This window comes from Pinus tabuliformis, chromosome 5_1 (assembly GCF_031772625.1).
Source record: "Pinus tabuliformis cultivar Carrire ecotype Pingquan chromosome 5_1, CPIR1, whole genome shotgun sequence".
Taxonomy (NCBI): Eukaryota; Viridiplantae; Streptophyta; class Pinopsida; order Pinales; family Pinaceae; genus Pinus; species Pinus tabuliformis.
Window position 1 is genome coordinate 1,825,571 of NC_142305.1, and position 25,505 is coordinate 1,851,075.

Consider the following 25,505-nt stretch of genomic DNA (forward strand, 5'->3'; position numbering starts at 1 on the left):
TCAATTCAGTTTAGAAATTCCCCTTACATCTCCATTGATTTCATATTTGTCTTGAAGTTCTTTTAAATGGTTGATTAGATGAGCACTCACAACAGCGCTATGTTCTTGTCGTTTTACGTTGTCTAAAACTTTTAGCATAGCATGGCCACCAGTAGTACTGACTGGATTTCCACCAAACATAACACAGTGTGATCGTTGTGTTAAAACTTGTGCAATTTCTGGATTTGTGACAACAACACCAATAGGAAGGCCATTCTCAATACCCTTGGCCACAGTTACAATGTCAGGGATAACACCTTGTGTTTCAAAGCCCCAGTAATGACTTCCCCTACGACCAAATCCTATCTGAGCCTCATTAAAATATATAAACACCTCCAGCTTTCCGGACAATATCATAAGCTGCTCGCAAGTATCCAGGTGCTAGTTCTATGGCTTTACCAACACCCTGTATAGTCTCTGTAATAAAGCCAGCAACATGCCCAGTGGTTCCAAAGTCGAGAATATCTTGAACATCTTTAGCATACTATGGCCCATCAACGCCAAAAATCCCTCGATATGGGTTAGGGTTGACTGCGTGATGCACTCCACTCTTCACCATGTTAAATTTTCATTTTCTCTAACTCGTCAATCCCGTTGTGCTAGAACCATTTCCATGGTATCCATTTCTCACTGAAATCATATCATGGTTACCAGTGTATAACCGGGCCATCATCGTAGCTAGTTCATTTGCCTCCGTGCCTGAATTTACAAAGAAAACTACCTTAAGATTTCCTGGCATCTTTGCAGCTAATGCCTCTGCAAGATCTGTGACCGCATGATGAAGATATATTATGGTAGCATGCTACAAGATCTTTGTTTGCTTTATAATAGCATCAACAATTTCAGGGTGACAGTGCCCATAGGAGATACAGATGATGCCTACAGAAGCATCCAGGTATCGACGCCCATCTTCATAAAACAAGTACTGCATCTTTCCTTCAACAAAATTTGCTTCCCATGTATGAACCCAAACATCATCATGATTGTTAACACTCGGCTCCTTTTCGAAACTTGCAACCTGTGTGTACCAAGACACCTAATGTCCTAATGATGAGGATAAGCGGTTGAATTAACAGGCAAAGTGTATGAGCGGATAACTGATGATGTAGAAAGATAATGGATTTTTATAAATTTGATAGCTGGATGAGATTTACTATGGATCAGCACGAATCCCCGATTTCGTAGCACAGTCAGTGCAAAATCGGTGTTTTGCGCTACGAAATCACCTAGACCGGGTTTCTGCGCTACGAAATCACCTAGACAGTTTCGTAGCGCATATGAACTTTGAAATGAGTTTCGACATATGATATTCATGTGAGATATGAGACCAATGATAGACTAAAACAGAGAATTGACCCCTTTTGACATACTAACATGACTCTTAACAAGACTCTAAAACAAGATGAAAAGACTCACACCAACCCTTTAACAAATTTAAAAAATTGATGTTCAGAATTTAAAATATTTTTCTTGAGTGCATGTGGTTTGTTTTTTGCATGAAGGGAGAATTGTGACTATTGATCAACTATCATTCATTGGTCACCAAGCACCTCCTTTGCAACCATCGTCCCCTATCAACTATTGTTTGAAATCAGTACCTTCCTCGCCACAGATCAATTATGTGGCTACCCATTCCATCTCCACATCTATTGATGATCACATAGATGGTATAGTACATTATGTACTAAGGGCATTGGAACCCAATCTATCTATGGTACCAAATGACATGTATTCTTCCCAAAGCGTTGTTCTTCCATCTAGTGAAGAGGAGCCATGTTCTCGTATGGTCCATGATCAGCTTAGTGAGGATAGTTCCTGGTCTTGTGTCAACCTCATTAAAAAATGAAACAAGGCATCATGAGGAGAGTTCCTGGTCTTGTGTCAACCTCGTTAAAAAATGAAACAAGGCATCGTGAGGATAGTTCCTAGTCTTGTGTCAACCTTGTTAGAAACAAAACAAGGAGTCATGAGGATAGTTCATGGTCTTATGTCAATCTTATTAAAAATGAAAGAAAAGTGTGAGCATAGTTCCATGTCTTGTGTCAAGCTCGTTAAAAAATGAAACAAGGAGTTATGAGGATAGTTCTTTTACTATGTCAACCTCGTTAAAAAATGAAACACCTCCCATTTCCAAATCGAGTCTTTTCTTAAGATCTCATAAAATCCCAGTTGAGTCTTTCCAAGATCTCAAAAGTGAACCTTCATTCCATCCACCTAGTTGACTAAAATGAAGCTTGGGGGGCATGTACCTCGATTGAGTCATTATGCTGGGGGCATGCAAACTTATAGCAAGCATAGTTTTTCATTTCAAGCTTGTGTAAACATGAAACCGAATCCAAGCAGAGTTCTCCATGGTTCAAGCTTGTGTAAAAATGAACCCATGCCCAATTTACATCTCGTGATTTTCATTTTAATCAGCTAATTTCTACTAGATGAGCCTTGGTTGTTTCATTCCATCACCACCATCTCTTTGGCTGATCATATACTTTCACTTGGTTGTTTTTCCTTTCCTAAGGAATCACAGCGATGAGTGGTTTTATTATCCATCCTCTTAACCATTACATGTTCTGAGTAGTTCCTCCATTACCAGAACTAGTTGCTACCCTTTATACCACTTGTTCCTCCAGGACAAGTCACCTTTAAGCTCTTTTTTGACTCGTAAAAGATGAAAATATTGTTGAGTATTTTTTCCCTTTTGACTCGTAAAAAATAATAAAAATGAGGGGTCCACTTTCAAGCTCTTTCTGACCCTTTAAACACAAAAATATACTCGATCCATTGTCATTTTGAACTTGTTAACAGATGTGAAACATCATGCGTCCAGTATAAGTTTACCCCTTTTTTGGGTTGGGAGGCACTATTTACGAAAAAGGTACTCCTTAATTGAAATGGTAAAGCAGTTCTCTCAAGTGTTATTTTCTACCTTTTGAGGCTCGAGAAACACAAATGTACGAAAAGGGACCATGTGGAGTTTTCTTTTACGTGTCTTTTTCAAACTCTCGAAACAAGAAAAAGATACTGAGTTACACCTTTGTCAGACTCGTTAAACTATTAAATGACATCAGATTCGTCACCATGACGAACACGAGCTTCTCCTTCCTAGGGCTAGTTAAACTTACTAGGTTGGATTTATCCGAAGGATGAATTTACAGTGCAAGCATATGTTATCCCCTTCAAGCTTGCGATTAAAAAATAATTGGGGTACTCGGCAGAAATGGTGGGGGGAAATTTTGAAATCTATCGAGTCATGTCAGCAGCTTACTCTTGAACATGACACTCTTTGCTTCGTGTCGGGTTGGGACATCCTCCTTTGTATCGTTGACTTTCCTAGGTTTGGGCTGTTCATTTTTGCCTTCCATCTAATCTCTGCTACATCATCATGACCATCGATCCTATGGATCTAAAAGCTACCAAACTTCTAGTTATGTTGCCGATATGTTCAAGAGTTGCCCTTCTGTAGTTACACTTACCTCAGTTTCTCTGTATCATCCAAAAATCATTTTGCATCCACTCATCTTGCATCAATGATGTGGGATTCATTACGGCCCTCCTTTGACACAGTCGCTTTCCGTCGACTTCAACTCATTATCCAGGAAGTTGACCAAGAGACTCCCTTCCAATGCCTTAGAGCTTGTATCCCTTAATGGAAAATTCTTCACACTCGATGACAAGTTCACATCATTGGCTTTTGATTGAGTGATTTCACAGGTGTTCGACTTTAGTTCCTGTATTCACATTCCATGAATTGTGCTAATAGTACCTTGAGGGCCATTGTCATTATTGGTGGTTTCTCTCGCGCTTGTTAACAGTTTACATCATTAATTGGTAATCAAGTGACTTTCTAGCATGTTCAACATCAACACATCTATTCGCATGCTAGAATCTGTACTTTGATCAAGTCGTGTTGGAGCACAAGACCCTGGACTCAGATCACAAAAATTCCAAGTTGCGAAGTGATGTGACATGGTTATGATGATATGCAAGTCTCTTTCAGATGGCTAACTGCGACCAGACCATGAGTTATCATACGTGATCCTTCTCATTATTGGATGGTTGTGGCCATACCTTGGTTTTGTTATGATCCTCTTTGATGGATGGCTACACCCATACCTGGATCCATTTACATGATCATTCTCTAGATGGCTGCATCCATGCCATCATTCATGTATCAATTGACAAAGATCTCAATTGATGTATATGTATCTGTACTTCCTTGCAGGTTTTCCAATGGCAGAACGGTTCCCCGCACTGATTTATAAAGCATTTCATCCCTCACTCTGACTCGACCTTCACACTTTAGGAGGCATCTGTTACACAACATTCTGTCACTGTCCCTATACTCCCCATTCCTTTATCCTAGAGGACCTCTACAGTGAACCCTTCATGATTTGCCTTCATGAAAAAACTACCATTATGTCCCTCTTCATGAGCATATCATTTCCCTTTTGCACCATTTCCCCTGAAACTTATGTTTTTCCCAGTTTATAAGGCCGATGCTAATGACCTTTGTCTCCCCCCCGCTGATGTGCAGAGATTAACACTATTCCCCATGCCAATTGGTGTGACTGAGCTATGTTCCAGTCACGACAGTCCTATTATGGAAAGTTTTTTAAATTAGAGCTGAAGCTTCCAGCTCTAAAAGCTCTGTAACGGAAGTCTGGTAAATGGTTTAGCCGAATGGGGTCGAGGATGATAGTTTGGGCTCCTTTACCCTATAATGATGGAACTACCTCAAGGGATAATTCCTTCTCCCATGAGAAGAGGATCCATCTCCCATCCATATTTCCTATATAAACCTCCCTTCTTCCCAAGCACAAACTAGCCACAATTGATAGTTTTTGGCAGAGTTATTGTTGAGTGTTGATGCTTTTTTGGAGTAGACAAGCAAGCTATTACTAGTTGTAGCTATCTAGTTGTGTGAGGGAGAAGTGTGTTTTGGTTTGGAGTGAAGCCTAAAGGGAAGAGCTTTTAAACTATTGTTGTTTGAAGTCATCATGGAATGCTAGCAAAAGTGTGTGGGAACTTGGTCTTGTCAGAGGAAGACTACGGTGTCAAGAGGAATGGTTGTAATCTCTCTTTGATATTAATATATGCAACTATCGATTGATTTCCTACATGTTTTTTAATATTACATATCCATGTCTTAATGTTTCTTGACTTGTTAAGTAGGTTGAATTGCAATTTTTCTATTATTATGTTTGTGTGTTATTGTTGTTTACTTGTTTCAGGAACTTGAAGAAGGAAGCAAGAGATTGCTGGAGTGAGCAAACAAGGACACCATCAAGCAAGATAAGCGACCAAGAGGTAGGCCCTCTTGATTGATTCTAGCCTAAGGAAATCTTCCATAGAATGTATCTGTTGTGGCTAGACCCATTTTCGGGCTAGAGGAATTCGTTCGTGTCTGCACTTATAATTTTACTTCACCACAGACTCTGTGAGAATTTGGTCCCTCGCTGTTGATAATTACACTGGGTGTAGGTTTGTCCTCGACAACAAATTTAATGGAATTATTTCAAGCCTTTTGTTTCTAAATTACTAAAATCTTTTAAAATATTTAGGACTCAGATTGGCCCTTGCCCACTTGAATGCTTGTTCGAATGATTCAGCTGACTGTAAAAGGTCTTCAAAATTATTAGCCTCATGGTTAAAGGGATTAATATTCACTGTAGTAGTAATATTATGTGTTATCTTATGAGGGTCGAGTTGCCTCTTCGGCAGAGTATGGAGCCTAAGGCTCTCTAGTCTTAGTGATTCCTTGGTTGCATGGTTGAAATTTTCTAACGAAAAAGAACCACATTGAATGGGAAAAGATGGACACAATGACTTTTTATTATCTTTTAGGGTCTTGGTTAAGCCTTTTCACACAGTCTGGTAGGTTATTTCTCTTGCTAATATTTTATCAGAGACATACAAAGGGATGACATGCAGGTCCGATGTACTGCCAAAAACCTTGATGTATGTAAACTATTCCTCAACAAAATACTTGCCTACTACGAGAAGCACTGTAGCAGCTTCTTTGGAAAACCTGGGGGCTTTCTTATTAAAAATCAATTGATGCAATGGTAAAATAATAGCATGGCATACTTTATAAAAATGGGGTATATAATGGGATTTCCAAATCTATTTATGGCTAAGATGGATGGGGTAGGGGTCCTCTAAGGTTCATTTCCAACCCATGATTGGAAATTTAGTGCAAAAACAGATGCCATCCATGATATAAGCATTGAAATAAAATGGAGGAAGGTTCTCTGTGGAGGAAGACCTCTTCTGACAATACTCGGAGATGGTAGTGGCTAGGTTATTAGATAGGATAGTGGCCCAATTCATTATGTGGCAATTGACACAAGCATCAATTAAGGGAATCCATTATATGGAAAACTTGTATCTTTAGGTAATTCGTATAGCCTACATAACATAGAAGCTGCATAGTTGTAGGGGTTTGGAAAAGAAGCTACAGGATACATACCCATTTTATCATATTTGAACTTGTTCTCCAGTACCTTCCAGCCTTGGATCACCTTGAAAATTTCTTCATTTTTCTTTACGAAGTTGGCCAAGTATGACTTGTCATATGTATCTTGAGGGTCAGGTATATGATACATTTGCTTCATGTCTTCATATTTGAATGACCCCATGAGCTCCATCCTCGAGTTCCTGAATGGCTTGTCTTCAATGCTGAGATTTTCCACCACCCATCTAATCATATCAGTGTATGGGAGTATTTTCGCTCTTGCTCATATTATGTGAAGGAAGGAATAGGAAGCATCTTTGAATTGGACTCACAAAGGTTTTATTGAGTCAGTCATCACCTTTAAGATAGTAATTTTAGGATGCTCATCTTCAAGCTTGTTGTATATGGCTTCCCATGCTGTCTCTCCCCCATCAGCACTGCAAATTGTGTCAACGAATATAAGCGACGTTTCTAATAGCTCAGACTCTGTAATTCTCTGCTTCTTCTGCTTTTACATCACCTTTTGCAATGACATGTATTTTGAAGCTTGCCTGAAATGAAAGAGATATATCAACGCAGACGATATAGGGCAATTAAGGCTAAAAGCTCTCTTAAATGACTTTGAATCGTGGGAATAGTTTGAACGGGATATTCAGTGTTAACTAGCCATAACTTGAAACATCATTACCTCTCCTCAGGCTGATAAACATTAATTACCCTACCAAACTTATTATTATTATATTAAAACACAGTAACTTCCCATGCTTCATGCTTTATTCACACATCGCAACTTTTAAACATTGTAATATAGCATTTCCTGGAGATAATGCGAAATGCGATTGTGAAAATCGCAATATCACATTTCGCAAATTGTTAAAGGATGACACAATGACATGAATTATTTATTTGCAACTTTACGAAGTGTGATCGCATGTTCTCAATGCGTTCTTGTTAAAATTGGCAACTAGTTAAAAACTTCATGTGGGTCATATTATTCATGGATGATAATATTTTTATTAGATTCCTCTTGTCGAGAGGTGTATGATTGATATAAAGATCATCCAATTCCGATAAGTATTCATGGAGATATGAATTTATTTTGATTATGGAATTATTATCAAGCCGACCTACAACTCATGTAGGCTCAGAAGCCCAACAGTCGCATCTATTCAAACACCAACATTGTGTATAAATATAGGAGAACTTTTCCTCATTTTGACTCACTCATCTCATCACATCTCTCTCTCTCTACTGCGTAGAAAAGAGTCTCTTCTCTACTGCGCAGAAAAGGGTCTCTCCCTCACACGTGAAGCCGAAAGCTGCTGAAACTGAAGTTGCAGCTGCAGAAGTAAAGATTGACCTGCATGGACTAGAATATCTCCTCATCTAAATTGTGTTGTAGGTTCATCTGAACCTCCTCTAAAAGCCACAACTTTTGGTGGTGGAATCAAGTTAATCTGACAGACGGTTTGCAAGATATCGACTACCCTAGTTTGAAGCCGGAAGCTACCAAAACCAAAGCTGCAACTGCAGAAGTAAAGATTGACCTGCGTGGACTAGAAGATCTCCTCATCTGAACTACGTTGTAGGTTCATCTGAACCTCCTCTAGAAGCCACAACTTTTGGTGGTGGAATCAAGCTGATCTGACGGTCGGTTTGTGAGATATCGTCTGCTCTAGTTTGATGATGAAACCACTAATGCTTATGCTGCTAATCTAGGGTTTGCTACTGCTGATAGGAATCAGATTTATTGTACTATTTCTCTCTGCTAAATTATTGAAGATAAAAGAATATTTTATCAAAGGGTTTCCCCACACATTGTGGGGTTTGTCCCTGGCTAGCCGCCACATCTTGTTTCTCTTGTCTTAGCTTGTTTTCTTTCGATCATTTAATGTTCTATCTGCACTTTAATTTATGTACATGTGATTGCTAATCTGTGGAATATAATAACGAAAAGAAGTAAATTGTTATAAGCATAGAACATACCATAACTTAACATGGAATTAGAGCTGAGGTGAAGACAAAGCCCGAGCAAGAGCAAGAGCAATCACCGAAGAGAAGATTGCAAGGCTATCCTAAAAGAACGATGGGGTCCTCAACACTCTTTCCTGCCGAAGACAAGCTCTGTGAGAAAGATGACTATCATGGATGGAAGATTTCTATCGATCTAACCCTTGAGGATCAAGGAGTGTTGTATCATGTGAGAGGCAATATTGTTGTGCCTCCATCAAATGCACCTCCTGTTGCCAGGAACAAATGGAAGAATGGAGAAATTAAAACGAAGAAGATCATCCGGGACTCTATCGACAAGTGCTTGGTGGCCTGAATCTCTGAACTAGGCACCTCCAAGTAAATCTACGATAGACTGGTGAGTTTATTTAAAGTTAATGATGAAAATTAAGTTTTGTTTCTTAGAAATAAGCTGAAGGAAATTCATAAGGGTAAAGATGAGAGTATGCAAGCATACTTCTTAAGAATCACCGAGATCAAGAACGATCTCCTATCTATTGGGGAGACTATTACTGATAGAGAAATGGCACTCATGACTCTTGGAGGATTACCATCCGAATGGTACATGTTCAGGACTACTCTTCTGAACAATAATATAATTCCTGGTTTCGAGGAATTAATGGCTAGATGCATTCAAGAAGAAACAAGGGAAGAAGAGCAAGAAATGCCCATGCCTAAAGGTCCTCCTGCTGCTTTTTCTTCTCATGCTAAGAAAAGAAATAATTCTGGGTCTAAATCGAAGGCTGGACCTAAGGGTGGAAGAAAAGGATGATGTTTCATTTGCAATAAAGCAGGTCATTATGCAAGGTAATGTCCTAATAGAAAGGACTCTCCCCATGACGATGATCAAAATCCCTCTCATGGTAATTGAAGGGATGAAAAATTTAATAGCAAAGGTAAAAGGAATGTTGGAAATCAAGGAAGAGGACAACCATTCAAGAAAGCTAGAAATTCCAGGATGTATTAAATGCACCTGACCTCAAAATAACCTGGTGTCCATCTCGACAATGAAAGACAAAGGCTACAAGGTAACCTTCAACGATGGCAAGATACGTATATGAAAAAATAATGTTAAAGATGCCTTCACTCTTGGGTTTCGTGTTGATTCATTATATAAGGTCAGTGGAAGTCCGCTGGGTGTCATGTCTTATGACACATCTCTTCAATCTAAACTTTGGCATCGAAGATTTGCCCACCCTCATTACAAAGCTCTACCCGATGTAAGACAGATGGTAACAGGGATGCCCAAATTCCAAGTAGGGAAAGAAGGTGTATGTCTGGGATGTGCCGAAGGAAAGCTCAAAAGGGGACCATTCCCCTCAAGTCAAAGCAAGACCTGCGATATATTACAGTTGGTTCACTCAAGCATATCTGAGGCTGGCATTAAGAGGGAGACTACTACACCACATACTCCTAACTAGAATGGTGTGGCGGAAAGGAAGAACCGTACGATTGTGGAAGCTGTCTGTGCCATGCTCCATGATCAAAGACTTTCAAATTTTCTCTGAGTAGATGATGTAACAATGCCTAATGTGGAGGAACCCATGGATCCTATTTTTCCACCCGAGCCTTCCTCTTCTAGGAAGAGGCCTTCATGGATTAGGGGCCTACTTGATGATGCTGAAGGACATGTTGCACCCCAAGGAACCTTCCGTGAAAGTAAGAAACCTAACAGGTATTAGGGATACCTGACCATCATGAGCACAATCATACAAAATGAGCCTTCATCATTCTGAGATGCCATCAAGCATCAAGTATGGAAGGATGCTATGACTGAATAATATGAGTCTATTATGAAGAATGATGTCCGGGAAGTAGTTCCCAGACCCATGGACAAGACAATTTTTACTTCAAAATGGATTTACAAGATAAAGCATGCAGCAGATGGAAGTAAGGAAAAGTATAAGGCTTGTTTTGTTGCTCGTGGTTTCTCCTAGAAGGAAGGTATAGGCTATGATGTGATATTTTCACCTATTTCCAGATGTACAACCATCCGCTTGATCATAGCCCTTGTGGCTTCACAGGGATGGAACCTACATCAGATGGATGTCAAGACCACGTTCTTGCATGGTTCGATCAAAGAAGAGGTCTATGTGGAGCAACCCGAAGGATTTGAGATTCATGATTGAAAATCTCATGTATGCAGGTTGAAGAAGGCTCTCTATGGGCTGAAGCAAGCACCCCGAGCATAGTATGAGAGGATCGATAGCTACTTGATGAAGCTGGGATTCACTAGGAGTGAAGCTGATCCTAACGTTTACTTTAAGGATGAAGATGACAAGCCTCTCATACTGGTGTTGTATGTGGATGACCTCTTTCTAACAGGTGCATACCCTCTCATTCACAAATGTAAGAGGGAGTTGGCTTCTGAATTTGAAATGAAGAACCAAGGACTTGAAGTGTGGCAGAAGCCAAGGAAAATTTTCCTATCTCAAGGAAAATATGTGGTGAAGATTCTGAAAAGATTCAGTATGGTGGATTGCAAGCCTATAACTACCCCGATGGAGCTTGACTTCAAGAGTTAAGCGGTAGTGCTGTTGGACCTGTTTTATGAAATGCTACCGAGTATCGGCAACTTGTTGGAGCATTAATGTTCTTAGTGAACTCCCATCCAGATATATGCTTCGCAGTTAACATGTTGAGTCAACATATGGTTGAACCCCACCACATACATTGGATTGGTGCCAAGAATCTATTGAGATATCTTCGTGGCACTATCACTTATGGGTTAAGATACACTGTCGGAGATGTGAGACTACTTGGATATACTGATGCTAATTGGGCGGGCAGTGGTACACTCTCTGAGACTGCAATACTAGTCTAGGACCAGTGGTAGGAGTGGTACTTACTATGAACCTGACTTCGAGCCAATTGAGACTGGTCTAGGACCAGTGGTACGCACTCCGAGACTGACTTTGAGTCAGTGGAGGATGATACTGATCTGGGATCAGTGGAGTTGTACTCACTATGACGCTGACTTCGGGTTGGTTGAGATTGGTCTAGGACCAGTGGTACATACTCTGAGATTGACTTTGAGTTAGTATGATACATCCTCAATCATTTCTTCTTCTTCATAATTTGGACAAAAGCAGAGAAGAACAGAATAATGCAAGAGCAGAGTAGAACATAGCATATCAATACAGATCAGTACAGGGCAGAACAAGACAAAGCAAAACAAGAAGAATAGAGCAGAGCAGGTGTTATTGGGAAATCTAGTGTCTATGCAGAGCTGCTAGTCCCACTAAGGTTGGTAGCTACCTTAGAAACAAACAAATTAAAACTACTTTTGTTTTCCTTTATGAGAAATAGATGAGATGGGAATGAGGAGACCAACCTCTGTCTTGCGCTTGGTTCCTTGCTTGATTCCTCTCCCTTCTGATAGATCTTTACCACTTGCTTCCTTGTCTACCCAGCTTCAAAGAGCACATGTAGAATCAAAGCAGCATAACACTATCCAAGAACATAGATCTATTATCATAAACAATATATGACTATATATATATTGACCACACAAATGCATATAACATCAATCATACAAGAATGTGGAGGAAAACTTGAATAGCTTTATTGATAATCAAGAAAGAGCAAAGAGGATTACAACAAATTGTTCTAACCCAGCGTCATCCTCTCAGCAAGAAAGCCCTTCTTCACCTCATGAAAAGCTTAGATCACCCAACACTATGATGTTACACCAAGAAACCAGCAGCATTTTTTTTACAAGATAAAATTCCAGCCTCTGGATCTCTAGGATGAGGGATCCATATATAGATGTTTGCAAGGGAGGTGAGTCAGCTTCTGAGATTTGATTAGTGTCCTCTCTCTGATAGTTCTTGATTCCACTTGGAGATTGATGATCTCTTACTCATCCCTGGGTGAATGCAGAGAGGCAAGTGTCACAGGAGAAGTTTCTGGAAGATTCCATGATCCTCCACCTTGCGGATTGACCTTGCCATTTGTCCACTCTCGCCCATCGCACCCCATAGAAGGGCTTTTCAACATTCATCACACCTACTGTGTGTAGGTAGGTGGGATGCAACGCACTTTGACCATGGAGGAGGTGAAATGGCCCAGTTTTGACCAGTTCTGAGTAGTTTTTCATGGAGAACTTCTAGGAGATGCTGTAATCAGTTGACCTTGTTCTTTTAGGGGTTGGAACAACACCTTTAGGGACTTAGGAGACCTTGGTTTATGGACATTTATGATTTGGGTTGCAGTGCCCAAAAATTTCTATAACAGTTGCCCCCTAAAGCATGAGGCCGTTAATCTTTTGATGTTGGGTGAAATGCTTTATCATGAGGATCCGAAGTTTTTTCAAGCTGGAAGGCGACCTGTAATAAGATACAATACAATACATTATCTTCATAATATTTTCATGATCTAGCTGAGGCGGGCATTTCCCATGCTCAGTTTTATAAATTCATTTTCATGTACATAGGACAGACAATCGTCTGAGTGTAGACTGATGATTCTGGTAGAGCCATCATCCCTTAGATTGGATGATTATCTGTGCAGCAATGATGTACATTTGATGTCTTTATTTTCCTGAATATATATCACAGCCCGGATGGATGAAACTAGATCTGAGGTCTTCAATTTCGTTCGATCTTCACTCAAAGTACAAGTCGATCCATGTGAGAGATGTTATGGAGTCGAACATGGAAATACATCGCCTGATTACCAACCAATGATGTAAGCTATTAACAGGCACGAGAGGAATCACCAATAATGATGATGACCCTCAAGGTACTACAGTACAATTCACATGGTGTGAATAAGGGACTTGGCGTCGAATACCACGCAAAATCTTTCAGTCAAAGGCCATTGATGTAAACCTATCGCCGAAAGTGAGAAACTTGCCATTGAGGCAAGCAAGCTTCAAAGTACTGAAAGGGTTGTCCCTAGATTGACTTTTTAGATAATGAGTTGATGTCGACAAGAAGCGATACGTCATAGGAGGGCCTTAGTGAATCCCACATCAATGACACGGAACGGAGCAAATGATTTTAATGGAGGTGAAAACAATCTGATGACATAAGGTTCAGGGTGGCAGTCATGAAAGAATGGAGCATGAATGTGTTGCAGTGGGTGAGACACAAGTGAATTCTCTGAGCGACTTCTCTTGAACATATCGACGACACTGACATGATGTATTGGTAGCATTAACCCCAAATAAGGATGGTGTGATGGAACCATGGTGATGTGACCAGTGAATGGAACAACCCAACCCGACTCGGATGCGGAGTGAAAGTGTCATGTTCAAGAGCGACTTGCTACCAATAAAGGTTTTTCAAGTTTTCTTCCCAATTTTTCCCTAGTCATTGCTGACCAGTACCTCTTTATTTTTGTCAAGCTTCAGGAGGATAACATATGCTTGTTCTATAATTTTCTCTTCGAGCAAACCCATCGCTATGTTTTAATGAGCCTAGCGATAGTGAAACTCGTTCTTGTCTATATGGACAAGTTTGTCACTATTAGGTTTTAACGAGTTTAACGACAAGGATAACTCGGTCCTTTTCAATTTTAGAGAGTCTGAAAAAGGACGTAAAGAAGACTCCATCAATCCTTTTTCGTCATATAATCCCTTGAGTCCGAAAAAGTATAAAACAATACAAAAGGGATGAATTTTCGGTACTTTTAACGAGCCGAACAAAACAAGTTCTCGATCTTTTTGTGTAATAATCCCTCAAGTCCAAAAAAGATTAAAATCTAAAGGAGGGATAGAACTTTCGGTCACTTTAACGAGCTGGAGAGGCCAATGTCTCGGCAATCTTTTCATATTTACGAGTCAGTTGAAAAGAGCTTAAAGGAGACTCATTTTTTGAGGAATGAGTGATAGATTCGGGTAGCAGTTGATTCCAGGTAAGGTTTGGAATTTTCCAATCATGGCAGTGTCACAAGGATGGCTAACAGGATCACTCTTCGTAGTTGTTCCTCAAAAAGGGTAAGAAATCAAATGGGGGTGAATGATCGGCCAATACAGAGTGGAGGTGATGATGAGAACACGACCAAGGCTTCAAAGGCTAATTGTAATACATTCACAATGGTTATTTACTGAAAATTGGTTCATTTTTTAATGAGCTTAAACTCTGGAGGAACATTTTCTCATTGCTTATGTTTATTTCTTAACGAGCTTGAATTCGCATTAAAACTGCTTGATCCAGTCATATAATAAGGATGTCTCATATAAAACGGCATTTTTTCAAAGCTTTGCCTCGCATCCTTTCCTTATGCAAGTTAGGAAACGACCAATCCTACGAGTTTAAAGGGTTAGAGGACCTACAAATTTAAAAAATAAATGGTCGCTCTTTGCTTGAACGCCAAAAGGTTTGCATGCCCCCAGGTATAGTGAAGCAGAGTTTCAAGGTTACCCCTCAATTTGCAGACAAAACATTTGTTTTATCGGGAAAAGCCTACCTTTTCAGGTTACCCTTCAATTTGCAGACAAAACATTTGTTTTATCGGGAAAGGCCTACCTTCTCACAAAGGTATCTTATTTCGGTCTAATCCAATTTTCCAAAATGGACGGGTGTGTCAGACTAGTCATATATCCTCCACCGAAACCTACCCTATACCTGAAGTTTCCCTGCCGAAGCAGACCAGGGTGCATGACCCCTGGGTTTTAGTCATGTCCTCCAAATCACTCGTGCTCATCAGGTGGACGGACTGGGGATTTATGAGACATTCCTTGCGTGAAAAGACCATTCATGGATGGTATATGACTATTTGCTATGTGTGAACCGGGGAATGAAAGTTGTTCTATGAGCTTGACCACTCTTCCTTCATGAGGAAAACACATTACTCTAAAGAGTGAGGAGACAATGGCTCCCATGCAATAAATATAGTCACTTCCAAGGAGTAGATTATAATCCAGGGGTTCTTGGACTACCATTACGTTCAGGTGAACAATTTTCCTTCTCAATTTTATCGGCACATTGGGAAGGATCCCTAACGGTCGACTGGTTCCTTTGTCAAAGCCTATTAGATTTCTCATCTCAGGCAAAAGCGATGGCCAACCAAGCGCTTTCCAAGCAGTTGAGGAAAGGATACTCACAGAAGCCCCTTCATCTATGATGGTACTGGCCATGACCATTCTACATATTTCAGCAATGATTCGAAATGGTACTCTGGCCCGTAAACGGGGTCTGCCTATTAGATTCCAGTCGAAGGAGACAACCAGGTTGCTTGGAGGTGGGACTGAATAGACGGCCAGATATGACTCTGACGAACTTCCTTCCTATGGTAAAGGAATGGGTAGACTGCCCCCATGTTCATCGGAGTCTGTGCTTACGAAGAGAATTTGGACGTTGTCATCCTTGTTCTCTTTGGTGACTATATCATCTGAAGATGGATCCTTTGAAGGCAAGACCGGGTCAACTGCTGTCTCGACCTTTTGACTTTCATCTGGTATGGATTCAGATGGTTTATCTTCAATGATAGATGCTTCGGCCGACCACAAGGGCGTGTCAGCTGGATTTTCAACTAGTGATGAACTCGGCAAGAGCTTCTTATATCTAGGAGGAAGCCATAACGGTGAAACCGGATGGTCGTCCAAAACTCTTTTAGCCTCGTCTAAGAAGGGACAATGGTGGATGGCGTGATCACCTTCACACAGCTTACAAGGAAATCTACATCTTCCTTTTTGTCCAGGGGCTTCACTTTCACTAGTTGATGGTGTACTTTCAACATGACCATCAGAGGTTGATGACACCGGATTGTGCAAACGAGGAGACCAGTCCCTTAAGATCCGAGGGATGCAAGGACAATCTCGATGATAGTGGTCTCCTTTGCAAATGACACATGGTGATTTAGGCCTGGATGGTGCAGTGTGTGGATTTTCGCTAGATGATGCCTGGTCACCCCTTTTCGCCTTTGGCTCCTTCTTCTTCTTCTCTTTCTTCTTCTTCTCCTTCTTCTTCTCAGTTACTTGATTTTTGGCTTTACCAGCTTCATCAAGCGAAGAGGAAGGAGGAGAGGGAGAATTGGACGAAGTAGAAGGTTTGGGGGTAACTCTGGTATCATTTAGTTGCTGACTCGATTGTTCAGGAATCACGGTGTTCTGAACGACAGAGGTCGAGAAGAGCCATACGGGCAAACCAATTGTCAATCCTGGAAGAGACAATGTGGCCATATGGGGTGCACCAACATCTCCCCAAGAGGAGAAGGGACTAGGATTTCCTCCAAGGGGAACTCCTTGGTTGGTGGACTCCATTTTTCTCAACCTAAGACCAACGTAGGAAAGGTGATGTTTATTTCGATTAAAATAAATTTTAGACGCTTTGACACAACTTGTTTTTTCAATTTTTAAGAGTCGAGAAAAAACAAAAGATGACTCTAGTCGCCTTCGATTTTTAATGAGCTTGAAGTGACAAGTGCTCAGATGGACCTTTTCCTTTAAGGAGTCTGAAAAGGAACGAAAGAGACTGCTCTGGAAGTCTAGACAGAGGGATTACCAAACCAATCGCAAAACTGCAGAATACTTTTTATGATACGGCAGTCAATCTTCCTGAATGCTGTGTTCAGTGCATTGTGATCGATAGGGTGGCAGACACAGCTTCCTATGGATAAAGGATAAAGCCTATTGTGGTCTCCCAATATATACTCAACGGTACGTGGGAACACAAGTCCGTACTGGCACTTATCGTCTCAAAGTGGAGGAATCAACTAACCAACAGTGAAAACAATAGTTACCAGGCTTTACAACGCCGGAATACGTCTCTAGCCTAGACTTCTAGATGTTGTGCGTTAGGTTCCAAAGCATTTTTAGATTCATTAAATTTATTTTATAGTTGATATTGCTTAAGAAATTTGCCTTTCAGCTTCACCGCGTGATGTAGATGTACAATTCCTAAAATGCAATCTAAGATGACAAACAATCATTCAATCTTCTTTTTGCAATGAAAATCCTAGCTACTAAGGAAAGAGAGATGATTTTCTTTCAACATAGAGCAGAGAGCACACACTATTTGCATTGTCCTAAATCAAACCAACAAACAGTCTAAATGAAAATGCACATGCATGTATTTGTTTTCATCCTTCTTAATGTGTGAATGATAAAAAGAAAGCTAAGTGCAAATCTGAATTATTTTTCAAAGCGACAATCATAACAAGCTTCTTTTCAAAACAAAAATGAAGGTAGTGACGACACTTTGCGATTTGGAATTGAAAACTTTCTTTCGACACTTGAAAAACTACTAATTCAAATCAAATACAAGATTAACAATGTAACCAACTATCAAGAACAACCGAATTCTCTTCTATGACTGAAAACAACACTTGCGACACTTTCAAATCAAGAAACAATAGTTCAATTACGCTACTTCTTTGTAAAAGAGAACTGAAAATGGCTCAAAATACATAAAAACATTTACATTTCTTTGCACAATGGAGGCGGAATAATGGCAAGGAAGGGGGTTTTAGCATAGGTATACTGACTACAGGCAGCAAAACTCCTGAATAGAGCTGAAAAGAGTGAAAAAACCAAAGTCTAGAGGCAATATTAGCCCTCTCTGATCAGCACACCTGTTACACAGGGAAAGTGAAATGCAACACACCTGCTACACTCGGGAAGTGCGATGCATTCAGGTTCCAAAGAAGAGAGAGTGCGATGGAACAGGGACGAGACTTTAACTGGGTTCCGGGTCACATTTTGCAGCTCAGTTCAGGGATTTAGGCCGAGCAAGTGGTAATTAGTAAATCAATCATAGGGGTAGATCTAAGGAGGTTACTAGAGCCACCACAAGGGCAATTAGAGAGCTTATGAATCAATTGTTTAATTCATAAACAAAACCCGGAGATAGACTAAAACAACATTGATCTACTTTTCACTTGCATAGCAAATGCAGTTCGAAGGCTAGCTGGCTTGACTTCAGGCTCCATCTATAAGTTTATAAAGTAAATAAATATAGACAAACAAACAATCTATTCGCTCCCCAGCGGAGTCGCCATTTTGTTATCGGGAAATCTAGTGTCTATGCAGAGCTACTAGTCCCACTAAGGCTGGTAGCTACCTTAGAAGAAAACAAATTAAAACTACTTTTGTTTTCCTTTATGAGAAATAGATGAGAGGGGAATGAGGAGACAAACCTCTGTCTTGCGCTTGGTTCCTCGCTTGATTCCTCTCCCTTCTGATAGATCTTTGCCACTTGCTTCCTCGTCTACCCAGCTTCAAAGAGCACCTGTAGAATCAAAGCAGCATAACACTATCCAAGAACATAGATCTATTATCATAAACAATATAGGACCATATATATATTGACCACACAAATGCATATAACATCAATCATACAAGAATGTGGAGGAAAACTTAATAGCTTTATTGATAATCAAGAAAGAGCAAAGAGGATTACAACCAATTGTTCTGACCCAGCGTCATCCTCTCAGCAAGAAATCCCTTCTTCACCTCATGAAAAGCTTAGATGACCCAACACTATGATGTTACACCAAGAAACCAGTAGCACTTCCTTACAAGATACAAAATTCCAGCCTCTGGATCTCTGGGATGAGGGATCCATATATAGATGTTTGCAAGGGAGGTGAGTCAGCTTCTGAGATTTGATTAGTGTCCTCTCTCTGATAGTTCTTGATTCCACTTGGAGATTGATGATCTTTTACTCATCCCTGGGTGAATGCAGAGAGGCAAGTGTCACAGGAGAAGTTTCCGGAAGATTCCATGATCCTCCACCTTGCGGATTGACCCTGCCATTTGTCCACTCTCACCCATCGCACCCCATAGAAGGGCTTTTCAACATGCATCACACCTACTGTGTGTAGGTAGGTGGGACGCAACGCACTTTGACCATGGAGCAGGTGAAGTGGCCCAGTTTTGACCAGTTCTGAGTAGTTTTTCATGGAGAACTTCTAGGAGATGCTATAATCAGTTGACCTTGTTCTTTTAGGGGTTAGAACAACACCTTTAGGGACTTAGGAGCCCTTGGTTTATGGACATTTATGATTGGGGTTGCGGTGCCCAAAAATGTCTATAACAGTAGGGAAAGCGTCAGGCTCTACAGGGCAGTGCATTTGATGGATGAATAGTAAGGACCGATAGACAGATTGCAGATGAAGTTCTCCCTAGTTGAGAGGGAGTGTTAAAATTGGCAACTAGGGAAAAACTTCATGTGGGTCAGCTTATTCATGGATGATAATATTTTTATTAGATTCCTCTTGTCAAGAGGTGTAGGATTGATATAAATATCATCCGATTCCGATAAGTATTCATGGAGATATGAATTTATTTTGATTATGGAATTATTATCAAGCTGATCTACAACGTATGTAGGCTCAGAAGCCCAACAATCGCATCTATTCAAACACCAATATTGTGTATAAATATAGGAGGACTTTTCCTCATTTGGACTCACTCATCTCATCACATCTCTCTCTCTCTCTATTGCGCAAAAAAGAGTCTCTTCTCTACTGCGCAGAAAAGGGTCTCTCCCTCACACATGTGAAGTCGGAAGCTGCTGAAACTGAAGCTGCAACAGCAGAAGTAAAGATTGACCTGCGTGGACTAGAAGATCTCCTCATCTAAAATACGCTGTAGGTTCATCAAAACTTCCTCTGAAAGCTTCAACTTTTGGTGGTGGAATCAAGTCAATCCGACGGACGGTTTGCAAGATATCGACTGCCCTAGTTTGAAGCCAGAAGCTGCCGAAACTGAAGCTGCAACTGCAGAAGTAAAGATTGACCTACGTGGACTAGAAGATCTCCTCATCTGAACTGCGCTATAGGTTCATCTGAACCTCCTCTGGAAGCCACAACTTTTGGTGGTGGAATCAAGCCAATCCGACGATCGTTTTGTGAGATATCGTCTGCCCTAGTTTGATGATGAAACCGTTGATGCTGATGTTGCTGATCTAGGGTTTGCTATTGCTGATATGAATCAGATTTATTTACTATTTCTCTCTGCTGAATTATTGAAGATAAAAGAAGATTTGATCAGAGGGTTTCCCCACACATTATGGGGTTTGTCCCTGGCTAGCCGCCACATCTTGTTTCTCTTGTCTTGGCTTGTTTTCTTTCGATCGTTTAATGTTCTATCTACACTTTACTCTATGTACATGTGATTGCTAATCTGTGGAATATAATAAGGAAATGAAGTAAACTTTTATAAGCATAGAACATACCATAACTTAATAGTTCTGATCGGAATATCGCAGCGGGGGGCTCCCTCGCATATCACATTTTGGGATTTTCTTAAAGATGTTTATACTTATCACATGGAAAATTGTGAAATGCGATTTGTGATAAAGATCCTAAGCTTGGGTTGTTTTCTAAGGGTTTCAAGGTGATTTCTTAGAATTAGTATTTATTTTTCAAAGGATAAAAATTTAAAAAGGGTCCTCATTTATATGTCAAATATTAACTATTACTCATATAAATGGGGGGTTGTTACATAGTACAACAATTGGCGATTCACTTGGGAGAACCAACTATCTCTGATTGATGGTTTGAAATTTCTAAAACTTTCAAAATAAAAAAACGTTATAGGGATAATAATTACATGAGTTATAAACTAAACCACATTCCTCTAAAAGCATAATCCCTCACTGAATCTATCTATTCAACTACTTTACTCTTGTAGTGATAAAAATACAAATGTTTGCATTAGTCAATACTAAGATTTAAAGAGATATAGCAGGGGCCTTCTATAGATTAGTTTTTTGGCTTTCTCATTTATCACAGATAGAGCCTCTACTGCCAGCAGGCGTTCATAGCCTCGATAGGGTTATCTTTTAACCAACAGTGATTCATTGTCCCATCTGAAGCAATTTTCAAAATTCAAAATGATATTCATTTTCTTTTTCTCTTTTGTCTTTGGACCTTGTTTTTTCTTTTTATGTAATTTTCTTTTGAAATTTCTTAAAAGAAATTATCTAGTCTTGGTAACCCAATAATGAAAATGCCATTCACCAGTTGTAACTAAACTAAACAAGTTGGCTCTTGATTAGTCCCCTTGTCCTTTGGTTGATTAGATCATCGGCTATTATCCTATTTTGATATACAATTTTGGTAATATTAGTTTAATTATTCCCCTATGATCATGATAAACAAGCTTGTAATGAGACTTATTATCTTTTAAGTTTTGTAGATTTTAGAATTAAACTGTGAAAAAAGAAAATTTTATCAGATGTGGTGAAACATTGGTCCTTTTAAAGAGTTTTGGATGATAATAATAAAGTTTTGAGATACTCATCTGTAGAAATTCCTTACTAGGTTAAAGATTATTTTCTTGACTGATAACAAGACATTTATAATTTATAAAGATAAGAGATTGTTTATTGAACAAGTATTTTTAGGAAGGTCAAGTTTTTCCAAAGAAATAAGGTTTATTTTGATACTCAAATGCTCTAATTATTTCTTTAACTTTTCCTACTTATAGAAGCGAAAAATCAAAATATTATCAGAGATTTTATTTTGAGAAGCCAAAAGTAAATACTACTTTAACCTTTATTTTCCTGAGAATCTTAAAGACAATATGATACAAAAATAGAAGAGGTTGTATTCTAGGAAAAGTGTTTTTTCAGAATTTTCCCATTAATGGGTAAGGAATGCACTTTACCTGACAAGTCTTGTAAAAGAAATGTTGATTGACCAATTTTCTCAATGATTTGGAATGGTCCAAGCCACAGTCTTTGGAACTTGGTATGCTTACCTTTTTCCTCATGTGCTTTGTCCCATTTCAAAACTAGATCACCTACTTAAAAAATTTTATGAGTGGCAGAGGTTGTATCAAGAGAGGCTTTGACTAAGAGCTGATGATGGGAATGGGTATCTTTAGCCTTTTCTCTTTCTTCTTCAAGTTTAAGGATCTGAAATTGTCTTTCTTGAAGAGAAGAGGAAGGATTTTCATTGATAAATTGCACTAGGGCGAGAGATGGGATCACAATGTTTGTAGGGAGAACTGCTTCTTTTCCATAAACTAAAGCAAAAGGAGAAGAACTAATTGAGGCCTTCTATGTTATTCTATCTGCCCAAAGAGAAAATGACAATGCTTTGTGCCAATTCCTATGATTTTGGTCTACAGTCCTCTTGATGATTCTAATAAGGTTTTTGTTTGTTGATTCGACTAATCCATTACCTTGTGGATAGTATTTGGTTGAATACTTCAATTTAAAACCTCTTTTCAAAGCAAATTCTACCAAAGTATTTCTAGAAAAAATAAGATGCATTATCAAAACATTAAAGTTGTGGGTAGGCCAAACCTGGTGATTATGCATTGATCAATAAAGTTTGTAATACTTTCTGTATTAGCTACCTTTAGTGGGATAGCATCTATCCATTTCATGAAATAATCAGTAGTTGTAAGGATGTACTTATGTTGCTTGGAAGAGTTAGGAACAATCTGACCAATTATATCTAATCCCCATTGTTCAAATGGTTGGTGGATATTAACTGGATGCAAAGGAAATGCTGGTTTATTTTCTTTTCCAGCTGCAGTTTGACAAGTTTTGCATTTTCTTGCATAGTCATGTGCATATTTAAATAGTGTTGGCCAATAATAACCTACATGTAGGATTTTATGAGCTGTGGTTGTTGGCTTGTTGGGGCATGACCCAAGTTCAGAAGTGTTTTAGCCAAACAAATCCTGAAACTATCGGCCTTTTCGGCAACAGTCCGCGAATCGTGGACTGAGATCTCACCCGAGGTAGTATGGGAGGGTGCTGGAACCAGGATTTTGCACCCTAGGGATGTCTAGATGAAGTCTGGAAGGTCCGCAAACCAATCCTACGTGCTGTGCGCAGCTGCCTGTTCAGTGCAACTACCTTTGTGCGGCTTGGATGACAAGCGCGACTGTTCTTTACCCTTTATAGTGCTTATTAGTATTATGGATCTTGAATTAAATTAAGTAGGCCCAATGCTTTCCTTTATCATTCAACATAAATAGACATGTGCGCAATTATAAGCTGTAACAAATGCATAAACAGAAACAAAGCAATAGTTATGCGATATTTCAAAACCAACTTATCTTTATTAATGCTTTTTCTAATTACATTCCACTTCCTACCCTACGCACACAACTGCAGGGGTCCGCGCACACAACTGCGGACTCTACCAGGCCTCTACACACACAGCTACAGAGCCTCTTATACTACTACGACCCGCGACTCGGAGCGAATATTAATTTCAGAAACCCTTACACTTAAGATCTGAACAAAAGCAACCTCTACACTTAGAGCCTCGCTCTATTTATACATTCCCATGGTCCGCGGACCATGGGTAGGCCGACACCTTCTAGATTAAATTGCAATATATTAGGGAGACTACCCTTTGACTTAACTCATTACAACTCATGCTCTGCACACTTCGTGGAGCCTTTACAATACCATTACCCAAAATTATGGGCTTTGAGACCCAAAACCATTACGCGGGGGATCCACTGCCCAACAGGCCCCCAACACAAACATCGTGACTCGTCCTGAGTCACTTGGCCAGTGTGGTGATCTTCGCAGGAAGTTCATTCAGCAATCTCTGCACTTCATGGACGTCTACCACACATTCCTCCCCTATCTGCTATATCAATTGTGCGCGACTCTCTGATGCATCGTTGTTAGAGGCACCCTCTTGCCTTTTTGCATATGTGTCCTGCATCTAGGCCAACTTCCCCTCAATCATGGTGGTGACCATGAAAACTTCTTCAAGCCAAGGCTGGATGCATGATTTAAGCCCTGCTTCTTTCTGGCGTGCGGCATCCACCTATTCTTTTAGAGTCTGGGCCTCCCTCATCTTGGCCAATCGCTGGGTAAGGGTGACTGTCTGCATGCTCCCCCAAACATTGTCATAGGCCTTCTGTAATTCCCGCGCTTCTGTCTATAATTGTTGTAGCATTGGGTCCTCCTATAATGAAGTAAGGGTGACGAGTGACTGGCCAACAATCCTATGCAGTCCTGTACAGTGTGCTCTATCTATTTCAACCCCGATTAAATGGCACAGTGGCACTGTTCTCTGACTTCCGGGGATGTAGAGGACTGCGCCTTCAGTCACAGCTTCGTGATCTGTAGGTTAAACTCCAACTGAACCTTCACGACCTCCTCTTGGGTCCTGTAGACTCCAGTTACCAGTTGATGAATCTTTCCCATGGTGCGGAGTGCCGCTGGCATGGCCAACTCTGGAATGCTGCTACAGGCCTCCTCCATTGCCTGTTATAATCCCTAGTCTTAGGTGACCAGATTGTCACACTGCAAGCTGAGCTGTTCTAATTTTACCTTCTATGCACTCAAGACTTAGAGAGCGCAGCCCTCCTTGGTGCGAAGCTCACCAGTTACCCCATCCTACAGCTAGTATAGGGTTTCTCTAGGAAGGGTGGCCAAATTCAATCCCTAGCCCCTCCTGTCACCTTCGGCTTCTATGAAGACGGTGCCTTCTGGTAACATCAAGGTGTTCATTGTGCGTGTGCGCACCATTTGCTCAGCTTCGTCTATATCTTCCACAAGGTGCGGTGTCATCACTCCTAGGGGCGCACCTGTAATGCCTGCAATTGCTCTCTGAGCACCCCCAACACAGTTATCTTCTCCGTCATTAACTTTTCTAGAGCATCCTTAGTGACATCGTGAATTGGTTTGCTATTTTCAACAAGGACTCCCTCCACAGTTTTTGTTGTCTTTGTCTTTTTGCGTGCAGGTGGCTGCTCCTAGTTGTGCGACCTCTTGATTTGGGTCACTTTTGTTGTAAGGTCCATGCATTCCTATGTCTCTACCTCCCCCTATATGTCCTACTCTGTGGACATTTCCTTACCTTCCTCGATCTCCTCAATGGGTGTGGTTGTGGTTTGTACCATCTGTTCTATTGCTGCTGCCTCAGCCGCCTTCCATTTTGTGGCCGCTTCCAATTCCTGATGCTTTCTCTCTGCCAGCTTCGCGATGCGCAGCTTGGCTTCCCTCTTCCTTCGTTGTGTTGTGATCTTTTCCAGTTCTGCCAAGTCAAGGGCATACCACTCCAGGGACAATGACGCCATTACTTTGAAGATTGCATCATCTGTGGCAATGAACAGTAGCTTTACCCATTC

At 40.3% G+C, this 25,505-nt stretch overlaps 1 pseudogene; it reads right to left on the reverse strand.

Annotated features, from left to right (window-relative positions):
* On the reverse strand, positions 1-24,636 carry LOC149163246 (alanine--glyoxylate aminotransferase 2 homolog 1, mitochondrial pseudogene; annotated as a pseudogene).
* Positions 24,637-25,505: the final 869 nt, after the last annotated feature.